The sequence below is a fragment of the Myotis myotis genome, unplaced genomic scaffold, assembly GCF_014108235.1.
Source record: "Myotis myotis isolate mMyoMyo1 unplaced genomic scaffold, mMyoMyo1.p scaffold_m19_p_3, whole genome shotgun sequence".
In the NCBI taxonomy this organism is placed as follows: Eukaryota; Metazoa; Chordata; class Mammalia; order Chiroptera; family Vespertilionidae; genus Myotis; species Myotis myotis.
In genome coordinates, this window is record NW_023416335.1 from 83,608,870 (window position 1) to 83,624,423 (window position 15,554).

At 39.5% G+C, this 15,554-nt stretch overlaps 1 protein-coding gene across 2 annotated transcripts in view; it reads right to left on the reverse strand.

Annotated features, from left to right (window-relative positions):
* Positions 1-15,554, reverse strand: part of TSC22D1 (TSC22 domain family member 1) — a 145,788-nt gene that overhangs the window by 38,351 nt on the left and 91,883 nt on the right. The window contains exon 1 of one of the 2 annotated variants that reach the window (XM_036297353.1): positions 8,943-9,011. The exons of the other annotated variant lie outside the window; for it this stretch is intronic. The gene's annotated coding sequence lies outside the window, so the exon portion shown is untranslated. Of the gene's footprint in view, positions 1-8,942; positions 9,012-15,554 lie in introns of those variants that run through there. 2 annotated transcript variants of the gene reach the window in all.

The following is a 15,554-nucleotide window of genomic DNA, read 5'->3' on the forward strand; positions in this document are numbered from 1 at the left end:
TTTCTCCTTTAAGATTCAAGAATTTTCATTTGATACTAAGCTTCTTAGAAGTCAGGGTGACCACACTGCTTTAATCTGGCTTTAATCTGGTTCACACTAGAAATATCAGTGATGGCCAGATCCCTTCAGGACCATTAGGAAATCATACTGATCCAAGATGGCAGTGTAGTAGGTGGAAGCTACTCACCTCCTCCCAGGACCAAACTGGAAGTACAACTAAAATATAGAGCAACCAACCTGAATAACTTACTAAAGATGAGCTGAAGAGAAGTCTTAAGACTAAGGATTTGCAGAAGAAGCCACATTGAGACTGGTAGGAAGGGTGGAGACATGAAAAGGTCTCGCCCCACTCCCACAGTCAGCAGCTGAGATTCCAGAGGGATATCTCAGCTGCAAAGGTTCACTTTGCAGAGCATGGGTTCTCAACCCCATGCCAGGCTTCCCAGCTCAGGGCACCAGAGCCAGGAAGAGAAGCCCACAGAACATCTGGCTATGAAAAGCAGTGGGGTTTCTATCTGCCAGAGAGAAAGGGGAGTCTGGTAAAAACTCAGGCACTTTTAAAGGGCCAATGCCCCAAATCCCTTTTGCAGCCATTCATCCTGGGCTCTGGTGGAGAGGGTGGCGAAGACTAGGGTTAAGCAAGGAGAGGATAGGGTTTGTGGCTCTGGGGAAGGAGCTGAGGGGACAACCTTTGGGAACCCGCCATGCTGGGTTATCCTATCACACTGCAGACACCATCTTTCTTGGGTGGAGCTTGCCCTCCACACAGCATCAGCCTGGGGGAAATACAATATAGCCCTACCTTCTATTCTCCCTATCAACCCACCCTGTGGAGCTTCTATTTTGCTAATAGTCAGGGGCCAGGATGTATAGGTCTGGGCAGACTCAAGGGGTGTCATTGGCTTAACGGGGGCATTCCCCCCACTTTCCTGTGAACCTGACTGGCACCTCCTCCTCACAGTAGATCCATTAGCCCCACTCTTCAAGCTCTCAGAGGCCCCCACCCTCTTACTTTTGGTGGCTCCACCTTGCCAAGATCTGGGCAGAATCCAGGACAGGAGCCACACCCTCCAACTTCCCCCAAATCTGACCAGCACCTCCCCCTCTCCTGACTCCCAGGGGCCCCTCACTGTTGAGATTAGGCTCCTTGCAGAATTTGGGACAGACTGAATTTTGTGGCTTTAAGACAAGGGAAAATTTTCTATTGCACGCCATACCCGTGCAGAGCCTTCCCTTCACAAATCTTGGTTTGTTTAGGCATGATAAAATCTGCTGGCCTCACCCTGACAATTCCCTGACACCCCACCCCACCACAAAAGTGTGGGGCACCCAACAAGTGGCAACTAGACTTGGTATACCCTGGAACATTTGCTGAGTGGCCTCAGACACAGCACTGGTACCAAGATTGATATAGATCTGGAAAACACCTCGCCCCTAGCTGGTGACTTACTGAGAACCTATTGCATGCAACTTGAATACTACCAGAGGCTCTTTCAGTGACTGAGCCTAACAGGCAGCCAGCAGGTGGAGACAGATAGAGGCAACCAGGGGGTTCCTAGGGACTTCTGCTGCCTGACCTCCAGTCCCAGTGCTGGTAAAAGTGAGCCTTGGTGCAGCTTGAACCTTCCTTCGCATACCACAAGGTAGAGTCAGCCACAAACTGTGGATTGCTTTGCAGATCCACACAGATTACCCAGGGCCAGTCACAGGCAGCATCTGATATCGACCTGAACCAGAGTCCCTCCCAAGAGGCACCTGCAGCAGCTCATACACTGTGGTCTGGATTGATCCTCATAGTCAACCAGCCTGAGAATTGATCCCACACACAAATGTACCAATAGCAATCAAGACTCAAGTACAACAGGAGGGCTCACATAATCCACTTAAAGGACATTCCTGGAGCACCTGCCATAGGTGATCAAAAAAATTGTACCAAAGGACACCTATTTACTACATAAGGCCACCCTATCAAGACTGGGAGTCACAGCACATCTACTTAACACATAGAAACAAACACAAAGAGGCAGCCAAAGTCAAATGGGGAGACAAAGAAATATGCTCCAAATGAAAGAATGAGAAATCTCCAAATGACATGGAGGCAAGAAATTTACCACATAAAAAGTTCAAAATAATGGTTATAAGGATGCTCAAGGAACTTAAGGGAAGAATGGATGAAATCAATGAGAAATTAAACAAAGAGATAGTAACATAAAAAATAAAATAGAAATCATAAAAAAGAATCAGTCAGAAATGAAGACTACAGCCCTAGCTGGTGATGTCCAGTTGACTGGAGCATCATCCCATACACTGAAAGGTGACAGGTTTGGTTTTGGATCAAGGCACATACCTAGGTTCCAAGTTTGATCCCAGGTCAGGAAGTGTACAAAAGGCAACTGATTGATGTTTCTCTCTCACATCAATGTCTCTCTCTCCCTCCCTTTCTCTCTCTAAAATCAATAAAAGACATATTCATAGGTGATGACTAAATAATCCTATATAGTAAGAGAGGAATATGCTAATTAGCTGTTACACCCTGAGGCATAACAACCAGGCACATCACTACCAGATAACAGATCAGAAGGAGGGTGGGCCGGCGAGGTACAGGCAGGCTGCAGAGAGTTACAGGAGGGGGCAGGGCAGCAAAGTTATGGGGGAGAGGGGGCAGGCGGAGCAGGGGGGGAGCGGGCGGAGAGCTATAAGAGGGCAGCAGCAACCTACTGGCTACAAGCAGGCCACAGAGAGCTACAGGACGGGGCAGGGCAGCAAGCAAGCGGGAGGCGGAGAGCTACAGGAGAGGGCAGGGCAAGAAGCTATGAGGGGGGCACAGGGGAGCTACAGGAGGGCGGGGTAGCAGGCAGAGAGTTACAGGAGGGCGGCAGTGACCTACTGGAGCATGGATTCGTGAGCAGGGCTACTAGTAATAATAAAAAAGAGAAAAACTTTTTAAAAAGAAATGAAGAATACAATATCTGAAATGAAGAATATGCTACAAGGAATAAACGGTTGGATGAATCAGTGATTTGGAACACAAGATAGAAGAAAATGTTCAATCAGAGCAAGAAAAAGAAAAATAATTAAAAAAAAATAGTTTAAGGGACTTTTAGGACAACATGAAATATAACAGCATCAGCATCATAGAGGTATCAGAAGGAGAAGAGAGAGAACAAGGGATTAAGAAGCTATTGAAGAAAAATTCTCTAACCTAAAGGAAAGACTCACAAGTTCAGGAAGTGCAGAAAGTCCCAAACAAGATGAACCCAAAAAGGCCCACACCAAGATATCATAATTAAAATGACAAAAGTAAAAGAAAAAGAGAGAATCTTAAAAGCAGCAAGAGAGAAACAGTTACCTACAAGGGAGCTCCCATAGGACTGTCAGCTGATTTTTTAACAGAAACATTTCAGGCCAAAAGGGATTGACATGAAATATTCAAAGTGAAGAAAAGCAAAGCCCTACAACAAGCAAATCAAACTTAAAGGCTAACACAGGCCAAATAAACAAGGTTTAAGTTTATGTGGGCCACAAAAAAACAAAATCTTCATTTTTCATAGAAACGTAGGTTTATTTTGAGAGACGTGCTGAATACAAAGGGATGAAATAAAAGAGTAAAATAGAACATTTTAATAAAAATTAATATTTTTTCTTGAACATTAACTTACCAGACACTGAATAACTGCACAAATTAATAAGCGTAATGCAAATAAACCTATTTTTCTTGTTCTCCAAAAGCGAAATATTTCCTGTTGCACACACCAAACAAGTCAGTCCAAGACTAATGATATGGCAATCGGCTGCTAAAATATTCACTGCTAGTATTAATAGAGAGAAATGGTGTGCCTGTGTGTAAGGCGCACAGGGAAATGAATGCAACATGATTATAGTAATCAGTCATTAGCAAATGCTGTAGTTCATTATTAATAACTAGAGGCCCAGTGCACGAAATTCGTGCACGGATAGGGTCCCTAGGCCTGGCCAGCGATCAGGACCGATCTGTGGAGCAATCGGCAGGACAATCAGGGGGCCCCCGTTGGCACCCGCCCCCTGCTCACCGACCAGCCCTGCCCCCTGCCACTGGTCACCTCCCTCTGAGGGGCAATCGGTGGGCCCCTGCTGGCACCCGCCTTGGCTGGCCTGGGGCCTGCGCTCCTGTGTTGAGCATCTGCCCCCTGGTGGTCAGTGTGCGTCACAGTGACCGGTCATTCCACTGGTGGTTCCGCTGTTTGGTCGATTTGCACATTAGGCTTTTATTACATAGGATTATGTATAACAGGATATTGTAAAAATTAAGTTACAAAATTTTTATTAAAACGTTTATTACATACCATTATATTGGCTGGGCTGCAAAAATATTCTTTGTGCGCTGCATGAGGCCTGCAGGCCGTAAGTTTGACATGCTTGCCTACAACCAAGACTACTTTGCCCAGCAAGGCTATCATTTAAAATTAAAAAAAGAAATAAAGAGCTTCCTAGACAAGAAAAAGTTAAGGAGTTTGTTACCAACAAACCAGTATTACAAGAAATGTTAAAGGGCCTTCTTGAGGAAGAAGGTACAGGTGGAGGAAAAAGAGGAGGAGAAGGACAAAAGGAGGAGGAGGAAGCAGCATTTTATTCTTTACAGCTATAAAGAATAAAATATTAATAAATACATACTTATCAATAATCACTTTTTTGTTGTTGTTAATTCTCACCTGAGGACATTTATTTCCATTGATTTTTAGAGAGAGTGGAAGAGAGGGAGAGAGAAACATCAATGTGAGAGAGACCCATCAATTGGTTGCCTCCTGCACACACCCTGATCAGGGCCTGGGATCAAACCTGCAACCCAGGTTCGTGCCCTTGATTGGGAATTGAAGAACGGAAATAATAAAGGCCGGAGCAGAAATAAATGAAATATATTCTAAAAAAAAAAAAAAAAGAAAAAAGACAAATGAAACCAAGAGCTGGTTCTTTGAAAAGGTAAACAAGATTGGCAAAGACTTGTAAGAAAAAAAGAGAGAGTACCCAAATAAATATAATTAGAAATAAAAGAAAAGTAAAAACTGACTCCACAGAAATACAGGGGATTGTCAGAAAATATTATGAACAACTGTATGCCAACTAATTGGACAATCTGGACAAAATAGATAAAATCCTAGCAACACACAAACTTCTAGAACTGAATCCAGAAAAACTAATCAGAGAATCTGAAAAGACAGATTAAAACTAGTAAAATTGAAGAAGTAATTAAAAATCTCCCAATAAACAAAAGTCCTGGACTGCATAGCTTCACAAGAGAATTTTCCCAAACATTCAAATAATTAACACCTATCCTTCTTAAATTATTCCAAAACAATTCAAGAGGAGGGAACATTCCCAAACTCATTTTACAAGTCCAGCAATATCCTAATTCCAAAACCAGATAAAGACAATACAAAGAAAGAAAACTATAAGCCAATATCCCAGATTAACAAAGATACCAACTAAGATTCTCAACAAATATTAGCAAACTCGATCCAGCAATATATTAAAAAGATAAGATATCATGATCAAGTGAGATTTATTCCTGGGATGCAAGGTTGGTATAATATCTGCAAATTACTTACCAGGATATACCACATAAACAAAATGAAGGATAAAAATTACATTGTGATAGCAAATAGATTTAAGCATTTGATAAAATCCAGCACCAATATATGATAAAAACTATCAACAAAGTGGAACAGAGGGAACATACCTCAATATAATAAAGTCCAAATATGACAAACCCACAGCCAACATAATACTCAATGGGCAAAAACTAAAAGATGTAAATGTTACACTCAAACCATAAAAATCCTAATAAAACATAGGCAGTAAAATCTCGGACATTTCTCATAGCAATATTTTATCTGATATTCTCCTCCAGCAAGGGAAACAAAAGAAAATATAAACAAGTGGGACTACATCAAACTAAAGAGTTTTTGCGCAGCAAAGGAAATCATCAACAAAGTGAAAAGACAAGCCCCTGACGGGGAGAACACATTTGTCAACGATACATCTGATAAGGGGTTAATATCCAAAATTTATAAGGAATTTATAAAACACCACCAACCACACAAACAATCCAATTAAAAAATGTGCAAAGGACTTGAAGAGACACTTTTCCAAAAAGAACATTCAAATGGCCAAAAAGACATATGAAAAGATGCTCAACATCACTAATCATCAGAGAAGGGCAAATATCACCTCACACCTGTAAGAATGGCTATCATCAATAAAGCAAAAAAAACAAAAGTACTGGCACGGATGTGGAGGAAAGGGAACCCTCATGCACTGTTGGTGGGAATGTATACAGTGCAGCCACTGTAGAAAGCAGTATGGAGTTACCTCAAAAAATTAAAAATGGACCTGCCTTATAATGCAGCGATTCCACGTCCAGGAATATATCCAAAGAAACCCAAAACACTGATTCTAAGGAATACATGCATCTCTATGTTCATTGCAGCATTATTTACAATAGTCAAGATTTGGAGGTAGCCCGTGTCCATCAGGAGATGAATGGGTAAAAAAAGTTATGGTAACAAGTGCTGGCGAGGATGCGGAGAAAAAGGAACCCTCGTGCACTGCTGGTGGGAATGCCGACAGGTGCAGCCACTTTGGAGGACAGTATGGAGTTTCCTCAAAAAACTAAAAATGGAACTCCCATTTGACCCAGTGATCCCACTTCTAGGAATATATCCCAAGAAGCCAGAAACACCAATTAGAAAGGATATATGCACCCTTATGTTCATAGCAGCACAATTTACCAGAGCTAAGATTTGGAAACAGCCTAAGTGCCCATCATCAGATGAGTGAATTAAAAAACTGTGGTACATCTACACAATGGAATATTACGCTGCTGTAAAAAGGAAGGAACTCCTACCATTTGCAACAACATGGATGGAACTGGAGAGCATTATGCTAAGTGAAATAAGCCAGTCAGAGAAAGATAAATATCACATGATCTCACTCATTTGTGGATTATAATGAACAACATAAACTGATGAACAAAAACAGAGACAGAGAAGCGTCGATCAGACCATCAAACCTCAGAGGGAAGGTAGAGGAGGGTGGGGGTAAGGGGGAGAGATCAACCAAAGGACTTGTATGCATGCATGTAAGCCTAACCAACGGACACAGACACCAGGGGAGTGAGGGCATGAGTGGTGGGGATAGGGGGGTACTGGGGGGATAAGGACACATATGTAATACCTTAATCAATAAAGAGAAAAGGAAAAAAAGAGAGCAAGCCCCAAAGCACCAAAAAAAAAAAAAAAAAAAAAAAGTTGTGGTACATTTATAGAATGGACTACTACTCACTTGTAATGAAGGAAATTTTATCCTTTGAGACAGCATGGATGGACCCTGAGATTATTATGCTAAGTGAAATCAGTCAGAGAAAGACAAATACCATATGATCTCATTTATATGGGGAATCTAATGTACAAAATAAACTAATAAACAAAATAGTAACAAACTCATAGATACAAAGAACAGACTGACAGCTCTCAGAGGGGAAGGTAGAGGGACACTCGGTGAAAAAGATGAAGGGATTAAGAAAAAAAAAACCAAACATCTCATAGACAACAGTATGGTCATTACCAGAGGGAAGGAAGGGAGTAGCAGGAGGTAGGAAAGGGTAGAGGGGGGATAAATGGTGATAGAATAAGACTTGATTGGGGGTGATGAACACACAATATAATATACAGATGATGTATTATAGAATTGTACCTCTTAAACCTCTATAATTGTATTAACCAATGTAACCCCAATAAATTTGATTTTAAAAAATAATTTTCATTTATGCTAAGCAGAAAAGTTTCTATTTGCAATTTCAGCTCTAATGTATGATATATATTTTATTCAAACTGTTAATATTCATGAATCTATGTATTTAATTATGGAAGACTTACAAGTTTATTTGTCCAGTATTCTTTTGAGCACCCTCCCTTTAAATAGAACTAATTATAAACTGTCTTTCTATAGTAAGCTAACTGCAAAATTCCTGTAACTATTTTCTCTAATTTTAAGCCCGTTAACAGCTCGTTTTGAAACTTAAATCGTTTTAAAATTATAATTGTAAATTAATTCTTAAGTTGAATAATTAATACCAACTACTCTGAAGTATTTTAAATTTATGTAGAACTATACAGTTGGGTAAGTACTTTTGCCAGCATTTAAATAGTTTAAGTAATAGGAACAGTAGAGAGAAACCGCACAAATATTTTAAACCTTAAGCTAGAATTCACCAGCTCTAAGAAGCATTCACAAAAAATTAGAACATTTCAAAAGAACCATGCAACTGATGCTTTACGTATAAATTGAAAATATACTGAAGTGCCCTGGCCAGCGTGGCTCCACTGGAGCATCCTCTGGCGCACCAAAAGGTTTCAGGTTCAATTCCAGGTCAGGGCACATACCTAGGTTGCAGGTTCGATCCCCAATCCAGGCACATACAGAAGGCAACCATCAATGTTTCTCTCTCTCTCTCTCTCTCTCTCTCTCTCTCTCTCTCTCTCTCTCTCTCTCTCTCTCTCTCTCTCTCTCTTTCCCCGACAGCCCTTGCCCTAGCTCTAAAATCAATAAGCATATCTTTGGGTGAGGATTAAAAGAAAAGAAAATATACTAAGTACACAAGCATCATTTTCAAGTATGGATAAATGGAGATATTTTCTGAGCGAAAAGCTTAATACAAAATCCTAAATCATTTACAATTTTAAATAATAGCTTTTAAAATGTTCCAACTAGAAACACACACACACACACACACACACACACACACACACACACAAAATGGCAAAACTGAACCTAATTTCATCCTCCAAAGTGGGTTATTTAGAAGCCAACTGCCTTTCAAGGTAAAAAAAAAACAAAAACAAAAAAACATTTAGGGCGACTGAGGGACAATCCCTCCCAAAAGCGTCTGAATTACAGCAAGTACTCACAGCGGCTCTGGGCTACATAACAGGTTTCAGGATGCGCACAGCAGGGCGCCTTCCAGGGGTGCTACCTCCAGGACCAACTGACGCTCCGCTCCCGGGGGGCGGGGAGGAGGCAGAGCTTCCGGAGAAGTCGCCCCAAAGTTCTACCAGCCGCAGGGCAGTTTCTACTTAAAGGGGCAGTCACCAGATTTATTTCTGATGACTCACTGCTTGAGAAAGAACAAAAGTACTTTGAATATAGTGATTTGTTATAATCACTATAAAGGGATTTAAAAGGGCATAGGAGATTTTCTTTAGGTTTTCTTAGAGCAAAGCAGGTCCATAACATATATGGCCTCTGTTGATCATTTCTCCTTGATCCCCAAATCAGGAGTACCTAGTAGGGGCTTTTCAACTTTTGAAGCATGCTGTGGGGGGATATGAAGATTCAAGAATAGAAAGAAGAAGATTTGAGGAAGAGAAAGAATAAAGGAAGGGGTGGAGACAGGAAAGCAGGGAGGGAGAAAAGAAGGGAGGGAGACAAGGAGTCAATGAGGGAGGGAAGGGAGGTAAAACCAAGCAGCCAGCAAAGCAAAACTGAAGCAGGTGGACATCAAAGTTTCAGATAGAGATGCAGAAACTAGCTGCCTGACAGCTTTTCCTTTCCCAAGAGACCTGGTAGCACTTTCTGCAACTGTGTCCAAAAGTCTCTACTCTAGCCTATAAATATACCATTTACTGGAGCAGAGGTGGGGATGGGGTAGGAAATAAAGAGAAACAAATTTATTTTTCTCCTATACCATATGCATGCTACTTCAGAGATAGAAAAAGACTAATAAAATCAACCAAAGGACAGTGAAAGGTCAGATTAGCATAAATAAAAGCAGGATGGTATAAATTATGAAACAGACAAATATAATTAGTAAATGTACAAATTGGATTTTTTCAAAATAGATTAAACTTTAGAAACCTAAGGAAAATTTATAATAGAAAATATAATGCAAAGGGGTCAACATCACAGAAACAGATTTTTTTTAAATTATGAGATTAAAATGAACAATAACAATAGTTTACATCAAAACTTGCATGAGGCAACTAAAGTAACACTCAGGGAAAATGTACAGTTTTGGATGTTAGAATAAAGATTAAAGATTACTGGGGGTGAAACCCAGCAAAATATATCCCCCCAAAATAAATACAGAAAAGGAGATAAAGATAAGAGCAAAAACTATTAAAATAGAAAACAAATATATATTAGAAGATCAACAAAGTCAAAAATTGGATCTGTGAAAAGACTATAAAAATAAACTGCTAAAATTCCGGTATGATTAAGAAAAAAAAAAAAAAAGCAGAAATAAGCATATCAAAAACACAACCATAATTTAAAAGATATAGATTAGCCCAGCCAGTATGGCTCAGTGATTGAGTGTCAACTCATGAACCAGGAGGTCACGGCTGGATTACCAGTCAGGGCACATGCCTGGGGTGTGGGCTCCATCCCCAGTAGGGGGCGTGCAGGAAGCTGCCTATAAATGATTCTCTTTCATCATTGACGTTTCTATCTACCTCTCCTCCATTCCTCTCTCTGAAATCAATAGAAACATATTAAAAAAAAAGAACTAATATTCTAGACAAGGATGACAGTGTGGTGATTGCAGGGGGGAAAGAGGGTACAAGTGGAAAAGGATATAATGGGGATCAATGGTGATGGGGGGCATATATAAAGTAAAGAAAAAAATTAAAAACCAATATTCTAATAAAAAAATGTTTAAGTCTTAAAGAACATGGAGTTTCTAAAAATTAGCTTCAATGTGATCGTTGATAGAGGATGTAAATTAGGTTTTACACAGTCTATTCAACTTTGTACTTTAACAGTATATAAAGTATAGACAAACCATAGAGCAACTTACGTAATTTATTTCTAAGACTATAAGTACACAAAATACATTAAAATTATAAAACAGAATAGTTCTAAATCAGTCAAAAATTATAAATTTGTAATTTCAAATAAACTTAGAATAACTAACAAAATTCTCCGTCTTTTATTGATTATTATCTAGTAAGTGGTGCCAATTTACAAAAACAGTGATAATGTGCTCTATTTTTTGAAAGTGATGAAGATTATTCTAACCCACGTGATCTGACATCCAAGTCATCATGAATAAACGTCTTACACCCCAGGCATGTGCCCTGACTGGTAATCCAACCGTGACCTCCTGGTTCATGAGTTGACACTCAATCACTGAGCCATACTGGCTGGGCTAATCTATATCTTTTAAAAAAGATATAATTAATTTTAAAATCATAGTTAATTGTGAGCCAAATTTCATTATGATTTATCTATATTAGGAATTACAGATTATATGAAAATTGTTTTTTACATTTCTTAAATATAACAAATTTATTAAAAGTTTAGACTACCCCAGTTACTGATAAGTGTAAAAATGTTGACATATGGATTTTCCTAGGCAAAACATAGGGTACCCCCCAAAAATTTATACAAACTTTAACTGATAGCTCAATTGATCTTTCTTTCTTTTCAGATTTAACCTATTGGAATTAATAATCATTCAAAGTATGTATACATTTTGGGGAGACACCCTGTATATTTAACAGGAAAAATCCATCACTGCAAAAAAATTAGAATTCATTATTTTTGTTAAATACATATCCTTCATATATAATAATGGCTCCTTTCTATCTTTACCTGAAATGCGTACCATGCCTTGTTCACTCCTTTCCTAGTGAAAGACACTGATCACTTTGGCTCACGTCTTAAGTTCCTAAAGTAAGCCTAAAGCCTAGGCCAGGGGCCACCGCCCTGTCAAATGCTCTCAGAGATCTGCTTAGAAATTAACCACCTGTCTGATTAAAGGTAAGACCATCTGACTCCCCTCTTACACTTTATTAACAGTGGACAGGAACATGCGTGCTTTCTCACAGTTGCATTCCCAGTGCCTAAAACATTGCCTAGAAGCCAGATGTGTTTAAAAAAGAGAAGGGAGGAGACCATGGTGAATACAGCAAGTATTAGTCCTATTTTAAAATAGAGTCCTTAGGTGAAAAGTAAAATAATTTCACCAGATTCCTTGTGAAAGCTAGGACAGAACTTAAAATTGCTCAGATAGTTCAATCACAACATTCTCCTGGAGATGTCAGAAGACTGCAGAAGTCGAAAGTTGGAAGATATATTAAAATTTACTTTCATTTTCAGTGTTTTCCTCAGGAAAAAAAATGTGTAGGATAATAATATTACACTACTTAACTCCACACATTTCTAAGTCCTTTATACATCTATTATTTCATGTAGCCCCCACAACAACTCTTTTTATCATTTGATAGGCAGGGAAACTGAGGCACAAAAAGACTAAGTAACATAAGTGGTTAAAAAGGTCTGGCTGGGGATTTTCTGGGGCCATTCTGTTCATCAGAGGTACTGGCATCTGGACTGAAAAGCTGTGGCCAACTTTGTCTTATTATTATAATTAATAATTATATTCATGCTGCAATCACTTGTATGGACAAAAGAGCAGGAAGTCCCAGGGGCTTGTTGGAAGTCCCAGGGGCTCCTCTGTTCATCTGGGCACCAGAGGGCTGCATTGGTAGGTCAGTCCTGAATCCCCTTGGAGTGCCCATTTTCAAGCCTGCTGGATGTGTCTCTCTGAAAATGCAGTTCCTTAAGTCCCAAGGCATAAGTGAATAATTTTTTGAATCAGATCTGGAATCTAGCAGCCTGATAGCAGAATGTAAATATTCTACTGCTTCTACAAAGAACAAATATGGCAACTCAAAATTTAAAAAAAAGTAAAATAATGGAGTATGAATTTCTTCACATTTTCGCATAGCAATTCCTTACATAATTAAGGCAGTAATCAAAAATTTACAGCACATGCCAAAACATAAGCCAGCATCAAACTATTTATGGAAAACTCCCACTCAGTTTATTTCCCACATTCCACCACGGTATCTAGCCCTCCCTGCTTCCCACACACCACCAAAGAGCCCAGTATGCACATGTGGACGCTAATACTCCTTATGAACAGCACTAGACAGGGACTCTGGTAGTGAACCAACAGCAACAAGAATCCTGTATATAAACACAAACATACACATGGACTGTGTTATGTATGTGCATGTTTGTGTAAATAGAGGCTTTTCAGTCAGGACCTCCATCACCAAAGTTTTAAGCCCTCTGATATTATTGAAAGAAAAGAAATTAAGGCCTCTTGCTCTGCCCAGAGGGCTCTATGAACAGAGCACAGTTATTTATTATTACATGTCACATTAGTATAGGATGGGAGTTCGGGCAGGCGGAGGCAGGGAGTTATAGAAATGGTTAAAAAACAAGTGACACCCATGATAAATAAACTACAACAATATAAACGGCACAAAACTGATTCCAGAAAACACCAGAACTAGATGAACTATACACGAATGGGAGGTGCATGTAGGTAAGCAGCAGCATGGATGTTCAGTACACAAGTTAGACACTCAGGAATGAAAGCCAACTCTGAACAGCTGAAAACGTTCTTATAAAGCCGCTGCACCAAGGAAATACACTCTGGTTCTTAGATCTTGTTTGAGAATAACTGACTCTTATTTATCACACAATTCTTAAAACTTGATTATCTGGCATTCTGGGACTCAAGCGATTAAAAGCAAATGAAAAGGGCAAGCTGCTATCTCCGTCCAGGAAGAGGTAGCTTTCAACCTAACAAGACAGATTAAGTAGTAGAAACCATATAAGACAACTCATCACCCTAGTGCTGACGTTGAGTTGACATCAGGCATAATCGTCTCAAAAATTTAAAATAAGGTTAGAAGGTTAAAATAAGATTAGCTATCTGAAAGTTTAAGTTTCGATTATCTGAATATTTCTCTTATGTCAAATACTAAATCCACTGGAAAAGCTATATAAATAAGCTGTTACCATTTAGAACTTGGAACACACATCCTCTCTTATGTTATTTACTTAGGACTGAAATGGAAATGGTCTACCCCTCTAGGCTGGCCCTGAAATGATTGCTGTGTAATAGGAACAATTTATTTCAAAAATGACAACAAATGGAAGCCACAGTTATACAATTAACAAAAATATAACTATCAAACCACCACTTGAGAGCATCTAATGAACAAAAATAATACTGAGAAATATTATTAAATGGGGAAAACTGGGGAGCATTTGAGATCTTGCTCCGCAACACATTTCATCAGTTTGACTCAAATAAACTCATAAAAATCTCAGAAAAAGAAGGAAGGAAGGAAGGAAAAAACAAATAGGGGCTGGGGATGGAAAAAACAAATAGCAAAATGAGACTTGAAAGGAGAAGGCCAAAGGAGAGAAGGACTAGGAGAGAACGGTGCATGGGAGGCCGGGAGAATGCAGGAAGTGACAGACAATAATGCAAAGACAGAGAAATCCATAACATAAGGACCAAAAAGTGTTAGTTGGACTTGAGACTTGACAGTCAGCAAGTCATTGGTGATATCTGCAAAAGGACAATTTTAGAACTGTGGGTGGCAGGGTGGTGAGGAGGAGGGAACGGCCACACCACAGCCATATAGATGATTGGGGAGTGAGGAAGACAGAGGACTGGAATTGGGCTGGGGTTGCTGGTTCACACAGGTAAAGAGGAAAGACATATAACAGGTAAAGACATATCCTGATGAAGGAAAGTCCCAGAGGACACAGGAGGGAACTAGCTATTTATAATTATACACAAAAATTTAAATTAGTGTGTAATAAGAACACTAGTCTCAGTATAACTGTGATGCAGAGGCATTCATTCATTCGTTCATTCATTCATTCATATATTTATGAGCATTTCCCATGCTCAGAAACAACACTCAGTTGATCATTTCACCATCACATACATCCCCACCATCACCTTAAATACTGGTTTTTCCACAGACTTGGATCACAATGCTGGTAGACAACATGTAATCAATAAACATTTTTAATAATCCATAAGTGGATTTTATATTCTTTATGTCCTCCTACAATGACCAAGAGGCCACTACTACCAAAATCTATATTATAAAAGGCCCGTGGTCACTGTCACGACCAAACGAGCAGTAGCTCTCACAGCGGGCGGGGTGGGGCACGAGCTACTAGCAATGGAGAGCTAGGAGCAGCAGAGGGCGGGGTGTGAGCTACAAGTGGGTGTGAGCTACAATTGGTGATGGCAGGGTGGCCACTGAGGCAAGCGGAAACGAGCTGCTCACGCAGATTTTGTGTGCACTGGGCCTCTAGTAATATAATGAAGTTAGTGGGTAATTTTGGTCCAGGGTAAAAAATACTCCGTTACCAGTTGTTCTACTTGTGACCTTGAGGCCATTCATCTCTGAAATCCTAAAAAAATATTTTCTGTATAATTTAACAATCACATACAAATATTACTGTATTATTCAAATTAAAATAAAAACCTTTAAATATTTATATCCCATCTCCTCAATTATACTTCTTGAGGATGTCACAATTTCTTTTTATACTTCTCAAGCTCCAACAAATATAAAAGATGTTTAATATATTTTTAATCCTCATCTGAGGATATATTTTTCATTGATGAGAGAGGAAAGGAGAGAGATAGAGAAACATCCACGTGAGAGAGAAACATCAATCGGCTGCCCCCATTT